This window comes from Magallana gigas, chromosome 5 (assembly GCF_963853765.1).
Source record: "Magallana gigas chromosome 5, xbMagGiga1.1, whole genome shotgun sequence".
Taxonomy (NCBI): domain Eukaryota; kingdom Metazoa; phylum Mollusca; class Bivalvia; order Ostreida; family Ostreidae; genus Magallana; species Magallana gigas.
In genome coordinates, this window is record NC_088857.1 from 31,685,353 (window position 1) to 31,701,632 (window position 16,280).

Genomic DNA, 16,280 nt, shown 5'->3' on the forward strand with positions numbered 1-16,280 from the left:
TAGACGAAAAATTAGGTAACTTGTACTTTATTTCATTCGACTCCAGCCAATTCGTACTTATAAATTGTTTAATTAAGGTAAGTCGTACATATTATACTTATACTATAAAGTCAAATGAAATCTTGTGCAAATGACCCAATTGAATCGCATTCTATGTGTGACCTATCTAAAAAAAAAGTCGAACCATATCTTGTACGGGTTATCGAAATACCTTTTACATTTAAGATAAACCGTACATTATGATATTCGACTTCTTAGATAATTTGTACATAATACCAGACGATAATTTAGGTAACTCGTACATTATTTCATTCGAATCCTTTAGACAATTCATACATAATAGTTGTTTAATTGAGGTAAGTCGTACATACTATACCTATATTATAAAGTCGAATGAGATCATGTACAAATGACCCAATTGAATCGCATTGTATGTGTGACCTACCAAACAAAATCGAACCATATCTTGTACGGGTTATAGAAACACCTTTAACATTTAAGATTAACCGTACATTATGATATTCAACTTCTTAGATAATTTGTACATAATACCAGACGATTAATATGGTAACTCGTACATTATTTCATTCGTCTCCATTAGACAATTCATACATACGTTGTTTAATTAAGGTAAGTCGAACAAATAATACCTACACTATAAAGTCGAATGAGATCATGTACAAATTACCAAAATTATTAACAATTGTATGTATGACCTACCGTATAGGTCGAATCATATCTTGTACGAGTTATCTAAAAAATGAACATTTTAGATAAACCGTTCATTATTATATTCGACTTCTTTAGATAATTCGTACATAATGGCAGACGAAAAATTAGGTAACTTGTACTTTATTTCCTTCGACTCCAGCCAATTCGTACTTATATATTGTTTAATTATGGTAAGTCGTACATATTATACCTTTACTATAAAGTCGAATGAGATCATGTGCAAATGACCCAATTGAATCGCATTCTTTGTGTGACCTATCTAAAAAAAGTCGAACCATATCTTGTACGGGTTATCGAAATACCTTTAACATTTAAGATAAACCGTACATTATGATATTCGACTTCTTAGATAATTTGTACATAATACCAGACGATTAATTAGATAAACCGTACATTATTTCATTCGACTCCTTTAGACAATTCATACATAAGAGTTGTTTAATTAATGTAAGACGTACAAATAATACCTATATTATAAAGTCGAATGAGATCATGTACAAATAACCAAATTGAATCGCATTTTTTGTGTGACCTACCAAACAAAATCGAACCATATCTTGTACGGGTTATCGAAAAACCTTTAACATTTAGGATAAACCGTACATTATGATATTCGACTTCTTAGATAATTTGTACATAATACCAGACGATTAATAAGGTAACTCGTACATTATTTCATTCGACTCCTTTAGACAATTCATACAAAATATATTGTTTAATTAAGGTAAGTCGAACAAATAATACCTACACTATAAAGTCGCATGAGATCATGTACAAATTACCAAATTTATTTACAATTGTATGTATGAATTGTCTTAAAGGTCGAATCATATCTTGTACGAGTTATCTAAAAAATGAACATTTTAAATAAACCGTTCATTATTATATTCGACTTCTTTAGATAATTTGTACATAATAGCAGACGAAAAATTAGGTAACTTGTAACTGATTTCCTTCGACTCCAGCCAATTCGTACTTATATATTGTTTAATAAAGGTAAGTCGTACAAATAATACCTATACTTTAAAGTCGAATGAGATCATGTGCAAATTACCCAATTTAATCGCATTCTTTGTGTGACCTATCTAAAAAAAGTCGAACCATATCTTGTACGGGTTATCGAAATACCTTTAACATTTAAGATAAACCGTACATTATGATATTCGACTTCTTAGTTAATTTGTACATAATACCAGACGATTTTTTAGGTAACTCGTACATTATTTCATTCGACTCCTTTAGACAATTCATACATAATAGTTGTTTAATAAAGGTAAGTCGTACAAATAATACCTATACTTTAAAGTCGAATGAGATCATGTGCAAATTACCCAATTTATTCGCATTCTATCTGTGACCTATCTAAAAAAAAGTCGAACCATATCTTGTACGGTTTATCGAAATACCTTTTACATTTAAGATAGACCGTACATTATGATATTCGACTTCTTAGATAATTTGTACATTATACCAAACGATTAATAAGGTAACTCGTACATTATTTCATTCGACTCCTTTAGACAATTCATACATAATATATTGTTTAATTAAGGTAAGTCGAACAAATAATGCCTATACTATAAAGTCGAATGAGATCATGTACAAATGACCCAATTGAATCGCATTTTATGTGTGACTTACCAAACAAAATCGAACCATATCTTGTACGGGTTATCGAAATACCTTTAACATTTAAGATAAACCGTACATTATGATATTCGACTTCTTAGATAATTTGTACATAATACTTAACGATTAATAAGGTAACTCGTACATTATTTCATTCGACTCCTAAAGACAATTCATACATAATATATTGTTTAATTAAGGTAAGTCGAACAAATAATACCTATACTATAAAGTCGAATGAGATCATGTGCAAATTACCCAATTTAATCGCATTCTATGTGTGGCCTATCTAAAAAAAAGTCGAACCATATCTTGTACGGGTTATCGAAATACCTTTAACATTTAAGATAAACCGTACATTATGATATTCGACTTCTTAGATAATTTGTACATAATACCAGACGATTAATAAGGTAACTCGTACATTATTTCATTCGACTCCTTTAGACAATTCATACATAATATAATGTTTATTTAAAGTAAGTCGACAAATAATACCTAGACTATAAAGTCGAATGAGATCATGTACAAATAACCAAAATTATTAACAATTGAATGTATGACATTCCTAAAAGGTCGAATCATATCTTGTACGAGTTATCTAAAAAATGAACATTTTAGATAAACTGTTCATTATTATTTTCGACTTCTTTAGATAATTCGTACATAATAGCAGACGAAAAATTAGGTAACTTATACTTTATTTCCTTCGACTCCAGCCAATTTGTACTTATATATTGTTTAATTAAGGTAAGTCGTACATATTATACCTATACTATAAAGTCGAATGAGATCATGTGCAAATTACCCAATTTAATCGCATTCTATGTGTGACCTATCTAAAAAAAGTCGAACCATATCTTGTACGGGTTATCGAAATAAACCGTACATTATGATATTTGACTTTTTAGATTATTTGTACATAATACCAGACGATAATTTGATAACTAGTACATTATTTCATTCGACTCCTTCAGACAATTCATACATAATAGTTGTTTAATTAAGGTAAGTCGTACAAATAATACCTATATTATAAAGTCGAATGAGATCATGTACAAATGACCCAATTGAATCGCATTTTATGTGTGACTTACCAAACAAAATCGAACCATATCTTGTACGGGTTATCGAAATACCTTTAACATTTAAGATAAACCGTACATTATGATATTCGACTTCTTAGATAATTTGTACATAATACTAAACGATTAATAAGGTAACTCGTACATTATTTCATTCGACTCCTAAAGACAATTCATACATAATATATTGTTTAATTAAGGTAAGTCGAACAAATAATACCTATACTATAAAGTCGAATGAGATCATGTGCAAATTACCCAATTTAATCGCATTCTATGTGTGGCCTATCTAAAAAAAAGTCGAACCATATCTTGTACGGGTTATCGAAATACCTTTAACATTTAAGATAAACCGTACATTATGATATTCGACTTCTTAGATAATTTGTACATAATACCAGACGATTATTTAGGTAACTCGTACATTATTTCATTCGACTCCTTTAGACAATTCATACAAATTGTTGTTTAATTAAGGTAAGTCGTACATATTATACCTATATTATAAAGTCGAATGAGATCATGTACAAATTACCCAATTTAATCGCATTCTATCTGTGACCTATCTAAAAAAGAGTCGAACCATTCCTTGTACGGGTTATCGAAATACCTTTAACATTTAAGATAAACCGTACATTATGATATTCGACTTCTTAGATAATTTGTACATAATACCAGACGATTAATAAGGTAACTCGTATATTATTTCATTCGACACCTTTAGACAATTCATACATAATATAATGTTTATTTAAGGTAAGTCGAACAAATAATACCTAGACTATAAAGTCGAATGAGATCATGTACAAATTACCAAAATTATTAACAATTGTATGTATGACCTTCCTAAAAGGTCGAATCATATCTTGTACGAGTTATCTAAAAAATGAACATTTTAAATAAACCGTTCATAATTATATTCGACTTCTTAGATAATTCGTACATAATGGCAGACGAAAAATTAGGTAACATACTTTATTTCATTCGACTCCTATATTTTGTTTAATTAAGGTAAGTCGTACATATTATTCCTATACTATAAAGTCGAATGAGATCATGTGCAAATTACCCATTTTAATTGCATTCTATGTGTGACCTATCAAAAAAAAAGTCGAACCATATCTTGTACGAGTTATCTAAAAAATGAACATTTAAGATAAACTGTTCATTATTATATTCGACTTCTTAAGATACTTCGTACATAATAGCAGACGAAAAATAAGGTAACTTATACTTTATTTCCTTCGACTCCAGCCAATTCGTACTTATATATTGTTTAATTAAGGTAAGTCGTACATATTATACCTATACTATAAAGTCGAATGAGATCATGTGCAAATTACCCAATTTAATCGCATTCTATGTGTGACCTATCTTAAAAAGAGTCGAACCATATCTTGTACGGGTTATCGAAATACCTTTAACATTTAAGATAAACCGTACATTATGATATTCGACTTCTTAGATAATTTGTACATAATACCAGACGATTAATAAGGTAACTCGTACATTATTTCATTCGACTCCTTTAGACAATTCATACATAATATAATATTTAATCAAGGTAAGTTGAAAAAATTATACTTATACTATAAAGTCGAATGAGATTATGTACAAATTACCAAAATTTTTTACAATTGTATCTATGTCCTACTTAAAAAGGTCGAATCATATCTTGTACGAGTTATCTTAAAAAAATTAAACCTTTTAGATAAACTGTACATCATTATATTCGACTTCTTTAGATAATTCGTACATAATAGCAGTCGATTATAAAGTAACTCGTACATAATTTCATTCGACTACTTAAGACAATTCGTACATAATAATTGTTTAATTAAGGTAAGTCATACCAATAATGCTGATAATAAAACGTCGAATGATATCGTGAAAATCACCCTTTTTAATCCTAAATTATTTTTGATTGAAGATAATTGAATAAAAAAAGATTGATTTTTTTGCTTTAGCTGTATACAAAGCTCTTCTTTTTATCCCCTCGTGCAACTTGTTGTGAGGGGGATATAGCATGGCTGCTGTGCGTGTGTTTGTGTTTATCTATGTATGTATGTGTGTGTGTCCATTTCAGCCTTTTTAGCAAAATTTAAAGAAAACCCTCGCATGCATGTGTATCAAACTTCGTACACTTTACATTGTATAAGCATGTTTAAAGGACAAAACCTATTTATTTTCAAGGAATTTCGTTATATTTTTTTTAAGAAATCGTTAATATAACAACACTAGGAAATTTTATATACGACTTCGTGAAAGTAAACATTTCAAATCAATAACTTGATATTTTGTTGGATGTAAGCCCTGTAAAGGTAAGAAGCAAACATTTTTTAGAAATGGGGAGTTGAAAGGATGTCAAAAGTGAAAAACTGAAGCAAGCAGGAGATTAAGTTCACCCTAATTTAATCGAAACAAGCAGTCGTCTGAGCCGAATTTCGGACTATATTTAACGAATTACTTAGAGAAGAACAGGTTCATATTTCAGGAGAGACTTTGATAAATATCGTCAACATGATTACATGTAACTGGGAATTCATTTTATGTTAATTGCTGAAGATATGTTACTCTTTTTTAGATATTGGGGTTAAAATCAGAAGTTAACTCGAATTTTCTCACAGAGCAGACTTTAAATCGCCAGATCGTAGCTACGTTTCCTTTTCAATATGTAACTTAAATTTGCCAACATTAATTGTCTACATGCGTAATGTATGTCACTGGATAAAGAGAATTTATAAAACTGTATTACTAAAGTTTAACAGTTTGTGGCGTGTTTTCCCTAGTAATGGGAGCAATATTGTACAACCACGTACTAGTAAATGTAACCTTCCCCCATGGATACACACAGAGCGTGCATGCGGATAGGAATAAACGAAATATTTTAATTCATATGGTCTAACAAGTTAAATATTGGTCTCTTCAATTACATGTTTATTTCTGAATAATGCATTTCCCCGCACAATATTTTCAATTCGCGAGGGGATGCTCCGCTTTACGGTGCCCTTGTTAGGAGATTAATATAGTTAAAAAATGGCCATGACCTCCAGTCCTCTTAAGACAATATATAACTAATTTTTTACACCTCGTAAATTACGACCACGTGATTGTTTATTTGATCATATTCAATTTTATTAAACAAAATGTATGTATTATTAACACACATAATCACAGAACATTCCATTGGATTTACCTTGACAATTCACCTTAATCAAACATAAGCATGACAATTTTAAAAAAGAGTAAAGAGATGAATCTCGAAAAATCCCTATGCTTGCATGAACTATCAAATAATGGATGAACATGAATGCGTCAGGAGAACGGTACTGTACTATATTTTTTTCTCTTTTAAGGGGGCTGGGTGGGTCAACAAATTACCTCCGATCTACCTATAGATTTTTTAATAGGATTTGTTGAGCTTAACTTTAATTAAGTAAAAAAAAAATCCATATATTTTAGCTTTAAAATTTGAATATTTTTCTGTATCTTCATAAAAAGCTCTTCTGTTAAAGGAGGCCAATACAGTCTTGAAATGGCCACGGACATCCAGCTTTCTCAAAATACAAAATAAGAAACAAAATATTTGCCAAAACGCAATGCAATATTAATGGGTGTTGATTTGCTTGGTTAACAATCAAGATTTCATCTAGTCGACACAATTGGCAAATGATTGTAAAATTGGGTTTTGTTTATGTGTTGGAACAAAGGCTCGCCGTTACACAAGAATTTAAATGCTTTTTAACAAAAAAAAGTACTGCTCTTTATTATGAAGTATCATTGTAGAAATCAGTTTTACAAACTTATTGGCAACGATTTGCAGCTCAACACAAAGCTCTGTTATAATGAGCTTAATATTACAGCCATATTTTAACTTGCATTGGGTCTTGATTTATGAAAAAAGCGGCCGAGATATGCCATTTAAAATCAAGTTGAGAACAAGCAGGATTTAAATATAAAATATAGTTTTAAAAAATCATAAACCTCATATATATATTAACAAACAACAAACACAAAATATGGAATGAACTAGGGGGCTACGATGCAATTAATCATTTTCATGAACATGACTATTGATTTGTGATTAACAGTAAACAAATCAAAATAATTTCTTACACATTATATATCTACAATTCTTTCTATCATTTCGACGTTTTGAGACATTATGTCGTTTTGAGACATTATGTCTTCTATCAACGTAATTGGTCATGAATATCATCGTTATGAAAGATAGTCTGCATGAATCAAACTAGAATCAAAGCTGTTGACAAACGCTGAAAAACTGAGACAGAAAAATTAACCTTTTCATAATTAGCACTATGTACAATCATTGAAAACCTTTGATTATATCTCCACTAAGTCTAAATCCCGCAATAAAATATGAATCTGGGATGGATGATATTTTTCAATCTTAATGGAAACGGAATTCAATAAAATGCAAATTAAAGTTATTGCATGCACTTAAGGTCATTATGATTGCATATAATCACATGTCTTCTTTAGTTCTGCGTATGAACGATTTCAAACCGCTGCAACATGAGATGGGTAGTTGGATTGAAAAACATCGCGCACATCTCGACACGTGTTATTGGGAGATCGTGAGTGTCCAGAGGAAGGGGGGTTAGGGGGTTTCACCGTCGGTCTCCCCCCATTGCCGTTTTCTAATGTCTTATCAAACATCTCCGGTTTGTCAAGAATCCCTCCACGCTCTCGTTTCTTGTGCTTGAATCTTCCTGACCGGGATATTGACAGGGTGTGTTTCAGTTTTTGTTTTTCACGTTCCGCTTCCGTTAGGTTTGAGTCTTCTCTTAGAGACTCAGATCTCTTCAGCTCTTTTTGATATTCATCCTTAATGTCCTTAGATTTCGATTTTGAGCGGCTCCAAAACTTGAACCAAGACATTTTTTGTTGAAAAGAGGTTTTTGTCCAAAATTAAGCCAATTCCAGAAATAATATTCCTCACAGCTTTGGATTGCTGAAAACGATGTTCAAATTACATCTTCTTCGACGTCGTATAAACTGAAAGTAAGGAAAATGAGACACATTAGCTTACAAGTATAAATAGCTGCCCATTTTCATTAAAGTGGGTGGCAGGTAGAACTAATTGAAAACTGTTCAAACTCATTATAAAGAAATAGCCGGATAATCAAGTAGATTAGGATAACTCGAGATAATCTCTCTATGGATTAAGAGTTAGAGTTTTATGCAAACGTCATGGAAAAGGAAAATTTACCCAGGGTAAGAGAGTTGAAATGTTTATAAACATATTATGCAACAAATTTGCAACAAAACTTCACCAATATCTCACAGGTATAAAATGGCTCATTAATCATCCTTACCAAAACATCGACCAAATTATAGAATATTGCTGAAATTTTCTTCACCGACGGTAACGAAGGCTTGCATAATATTACAGGTTCAAAGGATATTAGCTAAAATCCCAAGGATCTAACTTTTTATTACCTAACACCTTAGAACCGCCGGTTTGACTTTTCATTGTTGAAATAATACTAGTAAAGTGTTAATAATGAATTATTCGGATAAAAGGTCATCGCTAAACGTAAATAAAAGTAACACGTACTTTATAGGTTTTTTCTTCACTGTGGAAGAAATCACAATTAAAACCTGTGATACCGATGCACTGTTTACTGTAATTTGCGAGATTTGCAGCTTTTGATAGATCCTTTTAAAAGATTTAGAAACGTCAACCTGCCCATCCTATAGCAATTGTAAATGACTTGAATGTCCGCCAAAAAAAACCCCGTCGTTGTGTATTGGTTTTAACATGAAATTGAATAAATCTTAATATTTCTTTAGAGGTCAAAGCCTTCCACTGTAGAATGTCGATAAAATTAAAAATCAAATAAGTTGAATATAAATTATAAGCAAAATGACTAGCTTTCCCATATAACCATGACCCCCCCCCCCCCCCTTCCCCTTTGATATTCAATAAATTTATAAACTCCCATAAAAGACTGAACAATCAATCCATCAAAAAATTGTTTCTTCCTCTGAAAATTTTTCTGTTGATACCAAATAAACCAAGAAACTTAAACATTTAACAAAAGTGAACATACCCACCAAAATGCGTCTTGCACCCATGCACAACATCGAAATCAATGCTAGTCTGCAGCCGACCAAAACTAATCTAAGGGCTTAGTGAACATAGGAACTCTTATTTAATGGAGGTTTTGTTGACAAAAACGAAAAAGATAAGAATGATAAATAGAACTGGTTGTAGTTGACAGTGTAAGGTTTTTTTTCCTTGTGTTTTGTCAATACACTTTACAGTATGTCAATATTTCCTGATTTAGCGATGCACGTACAACTGGTAGCTAGGAACAAAAGCTCTGTGCACCCCTTTATCCAGATATCTACCTGTCTCGGTTCTTAAAAAATAAAGTCTTATCGCATAGACCTAAGTGAAAGGCAAATAATGCATAGCTTCTTTCGAAATCGATTTCATGTTCAAGAACAACCGTGTGTTTGTGTGTGTAAGTGGTTGGGGTTTTTTTTAAACACTTGAAAGAAACGGAAATATAGTCGTACAAGACATTAGAAATATAAATCATTGGAAACTTTATTTTTCTGTTATCAATTTAACTACCTAAATGTTGTTTTATCTCTAAAGCTGGGAATCTATCTTTTTTCCCGATTCTAATTCAATTGACACATTACCGATAAAATCAATCGGTGATCAATTGACTGCACCAGACCTACATGTATCTTCATTCTGTTCGATATCGATCTAAATGTCCGTTAATAGACAAAAGAACAAATAGAGGCCTAACTTGTAAAGTACAGGTATTCACCCATGGTATGACGTAATCGTTGCAATTTGTTTAGTCTTTTTTTCTTTGTGATGATGTCTATTAAAGTATCAATTTGGTTTTTTAAAATACCCATCTCTTGCGATAGAGCAGTTAATTAGACGGTGGTCTCAGACAAAGCTATATGCATGCGTCTCTGTGAACGTGAAAATGTCGTGATATATAGACAAGATTAGAGGGCGCGTAGGAATCAGTGGCTTGGAAGAAAATGGTTACAACCCGGCCCCTAATTGTAAGAATAGGGACTGTCGTAATGAGTCACGTGTCCAACAATCCCCACAGAGAGATCAGGACAAATCCGCTTTACAAATGTGACATCCTATAATCTTATTTGGACTGTTTACCAAACACTAAAGTTAGCCTACTTTTGAATAAATATTTTTCTGTAGGATAAACTGTTGTTTTGTCCATCTTGACCGAGAGTGTGTTTTATCTGTACAAACGAAAGAGTCAATAGGTCAGTATAAAAACAACTGAATAGGTAACAACTAGAAGTCTCTGTGAAATGTTGTTGTTGACTTAGAATGTTGTAGGTCTCAAGGTTACTCCAGTAACCAGACTCCTTGAATGAATACACTATATATGTTTTGGATGGTTTGTTTTGAAAACTATGAAACCCAACAGCCAATATCCATTTCTGGTTTTTGCATCGAGTAACCAGTATAATACGTGTTATGAAAGTATTGTATTCGGGGTAGCAAATGTTGAGGGGGATCAAAGGCCAGCCAGAAAAAAACGACGGTATTTGAAATTGTGAGCCAATGGGGGTGTTTGATACACGGCGGCGGGTCATGCTAATCCAGCGAGAAGTTAAAGCATCATGGGTATAGAAATCGTGTACCTGCTTTATGAATTATGTATAAACCTTGTAAAGTTAAACGTTATGCTCATAAAAAAACGATGTTTATGATATTTTCGAAAAGATAAAAGCGTTTATGATTCATGGCAAGAATAAGGCAGAAAAAAATATATATTGAAATTGTGTTTATCATGGAAACTAGAACCCAAATGAATAAGTTTTTATAACCAATCGGCGTCTTGATAAGAGTTTATGCCTCTTTATGTTTTAAAAAAAAATACACCCGTGGGTTGACGTGTCATTAAATAAAAGATAAAGTTTGATTGGACAGATCGATATCGTTAAACTCAGTCATTGAAACCATGAAAAAAACATTTTTGAAAAGAGTTAGGATCTTTGATCGATCATTCGTCGACGATCAATAGTGGATTTTGATGTATACATAAAAACATATAATGAAAATAAAACACCACATTGCCTTTCTTCAATTTATAAAACAGAGAACAGATTGACTTAGTCTAGACATCAAGTATATCGGATAGCAGTTCGTGAACATATCCTGAACATGGACATTTTTTTTAAAATTCATATTCATTTATTATATTTTCAAAAACAATTTTAAGGTAAAATTATACATGTCCATGTTTTACAATAATTTTTTTTTATTTTCCCTTTTTTTTCTTTGAAAACCACCCATTCATACATTTACACACATTTCTATCAGTGAAGTAAAATGATTTAGATTTTCGCAAGTAAATGGAAGGTATTAAAAGAAGTCATGAACATGGACCTTAAAATAGCAGTTAGTCATGGGATTTTTGGATCCATATATATATATATACAAAATGTCGTTCTTGTTTGATTTACAGTGCAAGCCAATAGTGCTTATTTTAGATATTTAATTTTTTTACATTGCCATACTCCCAGTTAAAAAATTAAAGTTCCCTAAACTGTTCACGTATAGACTTTTAACGGCAAGACTGTTGACCAATCAGTGCCTATTGCTTAACTAATCGCCTTTGATTTAACTTTCTGTACAATTTCACATGTGTATAGATACTAATTTTAATGCCTATTTGTTTAAATGGCCAAAATTAAAACATAAAGGTAATATTAGCTGAATTTCTAATTTATTTATTTTTTTTGCTAGATACATGTACTTTTATTTCAATTCAAATGACAGACGTGCACATGAACAATTCATATTTCCTAGTGAAAACCCTATAAGGTTATAGACAGTGTTTTCAGGTCATTTATATGATACTTATACAACATTGTTTTCTATCAAAACTATGATTCTTGATAATTAAAGTAAGTACTTAATGACATGTACAAATTTTTTTATCAAGAATCTTCATTTTCGTAAATGAAACCATACTAATAAAGTCATGTTGTAAATTTTGAATTTACTAGGCTGGGTGTACAAAATTTACACCGAAGACAACTTGCCATGTTCTAAATTTTGTATTTACACCCAACAAGTAAATTTAAAATTTACAAAATGACACTAACACGAAAATCAAATTAGAAGCAATACAAAAGCATGACGTCTCTATATCACTGTGTTATTTACTCTAAAGAAGCAACCGACAAACGTAGGCTCAAGATACCTTTGGTCTGTTGACATTGTATGCATATACGCGTGTACAACTACATATATGTTATTTTGGGACAAAAGGGGTTGGAAATACTTATAGCATGTATAAAAACTGCGATCATTTGTATCATTTACAAAAAAATGAAAGATCGAATTTAATTTGAATTTTATCGTACAAGTATTTAAGACTCCAATAAAAGTCGAACAGTATACGGTTCTCCACGTAATAAAAAAAAAATAATCAATTGTGTTCGTTGCATCTGCTCTACACTCGAGCAAGACCAAGTTTTAAAACAATTAAACAACTGTCGCATAGCATTTGTATAAAGAGATCGAATGAAAAATGTCGGCTAGATAGAAAATTCCAATCAATGATTTTTACATTGCCTTACCTTTTTTTCTGTAAGTAAATATGGCTTTTAACAATGGAAGACGTCGTTTCACTTAGACTTTTCAAGGTTTACACATGTTTCCTTCTCCTAATATTTTAGTTCCCCAAACCGCACAGTGTTCCGTTTGTCGCGAACAGGACTTTCTTAAACAAAGCTAAGCTAAACAATCTGTTCTCATGAAATCCTAGTCTGATTATTGCTTATTAGCATTTGTAGGCCCTATTGAACAGGCACAGACGGGTATAAAAGGAACCGCCGAACCGTGACGAGAACTGTCAATGGGGACCGCCAATACACCAACCCCCAAACCCAAGGTTGACTAGTGTATGCAATAATTATCGCACCTGTGGGTTTGAAATGTGAGAAAACTTTAATTAAAAGTTTATTAATTAGTTATGAGTGCTTTTTGGAGAAGTGGGTTATATGAAAAATGCACCAGCTCGGGTTAAATATCTATATTCTTTGCAACGGGTTTGTTGCAGAGCTGTTTAAATTAAATAATAAACTGTGGTATTGTGTTACTCGGCGTTCACTTGTATTTCATTAAGCCGATTACTAGTTTATTTGATTTGTAGAGTGACCGAAACCGTCTTTTTATATACTCAAGAATAGAACCTGACGAAAAGAAGTTTGAGTAATCAAAAAGATAAAAAAAACCTTCTGAGCTGTGAACCCAATATTACAATACACGGGGAGAAAATGGCCGCGAGAGCCTTTTTGTCATTGCAATATTTGTTCTTAACGTTCAAGTGACAGATTTTTGACGACCCTCTTCAAAAGACGTGTTTCTGGTCTCCTGTCCTTATATATTTACTTTCTTGGCTGCTCTGTATAGCACTTCGCCTTCCTCGACACTTGACAAATATCAACGGTCAATTTATCAGAACGTGGATTATGATTCAATTCGGCGTGTCTTGAACCTCTGCAGGATAGATATAGTGGGTCTTTTGTTGTAGACTCAGAGGTTCCTGTTTACTAAAACATTCACTCGTAGCCCAGGCTTGACAGAGTTTTGGAGCGATACATAAATCCCTTTGCCTCCTCTTTTTCTTTGTAGGGTTCTTTTGGGTCAATTAACCACGGTCTTTTATGCTGTTCGGAAACAGGGTGACGAAAAGATAAAACGAGGACTATTGATGTTGTATAATCCACCAATTGAAAAATCACTCACCTGAGTTCGGATTATGGTGATAGAAACTTTTCTCCTCTTATATTCTTTATGAGTCACCTTACTATAAAAATAAATGTATGAATGGTCCCTTTTTCCGTTTAGATTATCTACTATAAAGCCCGCCGATACAGCAGAGAAAAAAGTTGAATGAAAACGATTTAGGTCCCCAATTGGCCAGGCATATAAATATATACGTCTACGTGCATATTATCAAGGACGTCGGTCACAAATGTTTACAAGGGTCATGTTTATTAACTAACACTCCTCTAATTTAAAAATAAAGATATTGTAAAATGTAGGATATGGACTTGTGATTGTGTTTATTCTTTTGATAAAACTGAATAATGAAAATTGGGACTCAGCTTATAAATCAAAGTTGCGTATTCATGAATGATTATCGCAGACAATTTTGAGACAAAAAACCACAATAGAAAAAGAAAGAATCCCCTTGTTGACCAAAAAGCAGTGTAAACAAGGACATATGCCAATGAAGCTCGAGGATTTAGATGTCATACAGACTATTTACACAATGGTCCAAGAAGTATGCAATGATTCCGAGCGGCATAATGATGACCGTTGTCAGTGACATTCCAAATACCATTGGCGCAAGTTGTCAAAAATGATTGACCATGCGGTTCTGTGATGTATGGATCATGCACTCGTCTGCATTGTCAAAAGTATACACAGAAATATACCAAAAAAATGATAGTAAGTTTATCCCTAGTGGTGATCAAATACGAAAAGGCGACAACAAAATAACGCGAGATATATAAATAGAACGTCAAGACCACAGACGATTTCATAACAGACAAACAAACAAAAAATCAAGCAAGCAACATCTTTAGTTGCATTTTATTGACTTCAAGGAACATTTATAGTTAATAGGCTTCTAAAGTATAAATATGTGTAAATGTAATTTAGAACACGCCCACAACCTTCTATTTTTTGGCGTGTTAAATCTTTCAAAATTAAATAGAATATCTTCGGAATCGATCGAAGACCAAACCTTTCAACACATGCGCCCAAAACACCATGCATGTACAGCTTCCTTATTAAACTCCTTTTATGAAAAAAAGCTACGTAGAAAATAATGCAAAAGAAGCAAAATAACACATACCCAAGCAAAAGCCTTTTCCAGCCACGGAAAAGAACCGAGAAAATTATCCAGCCCCTGGAAATTCTATCCACACAGAGAACTGACGGTGTTCTGCGGGTAGTGACAGGGAACGCGAACTACCAGGGAATGTTATCTCTACTCTCAGGTAAGGGATTCGTGTGTTATCACCGAGACCCGTAATGTCCTGTTATTAAAAGGTAAGTTTATAAACGAAAGACCGGACAGACGACCACGGAAATTAATGTCTGCTGGTGACCAAACAATCATACAAAGGCCATAAACTGCGCCATATATTGGTTGTCATCAAATATGTTATAGATCAGAGGTGTCTAAATCCAACAACAATGCATCATGAATTGATTTACTTTAAAAATCAGTGTAAACCCCCTACCTTTATCTTCACCTCTACTCTTCTCTTCAAATGATAATCTTTTTTTTCATATGAGTTGTATATATTTTTCACCTTAATCTAATCTAAATGTTGAAGAGTTCATAATTTGATACTTTATTCTCCGACTGAAAAAAAGTTAACATACACATGTACGTATCCGTTTGTGACATCACGTACTTTGGAAGAAAAGGATTATGTAATATTTACTTAAGATGCACGATAAAAATATGTAATTTGCACTTGATAATCTGTTCAAACTGATATTTTTTCTAGGTTTTATTTTGTCAAACATCTACTATACTTATTTTTCGAGGGGCAAATTGTCTCTATTTCCATTGATAAATTATGTATCCATTAATATCTACTGCAAATATTTAATTAACCACCCCAAATGACTGCTCTTTATCGTGGCTACACACATGTGAAAAGTTATGTTCCATTAAAAGTTTATAGCAGTTTAACACAATTAATATGCCAATTATTCAGAATAAGTTTCATGAGGTTGCATATTGAGGCACATTGGTTGATACAGCCCCA

At 32.3% G+C, this 16,280-nt stretch overlaps 1 long non-coding RNA gene across 1 annotated transcript; it reads right to left on the minus strand.

The window, feature by feature from the left end:
• Positions 1 to 6,556: 6,556 nt before the first annotated feature.
• LOC136275417 (uncharacterized) lies at positions 6,557 to 14,225 on the minus strand. The gene is made up of 2 exons (XR_010713958.1): positions 13,065 to 14,225; positions 6,557 to 8,465 (listed from the first exon to the last, which is right to left on the minus strand). It is a non-coding gene; the product is annotated as an uncharacterized lncRNA (long non-coding RNA).
• Positions 14,226 to 16,280: the final 2,055 nt, after the last annotated feature.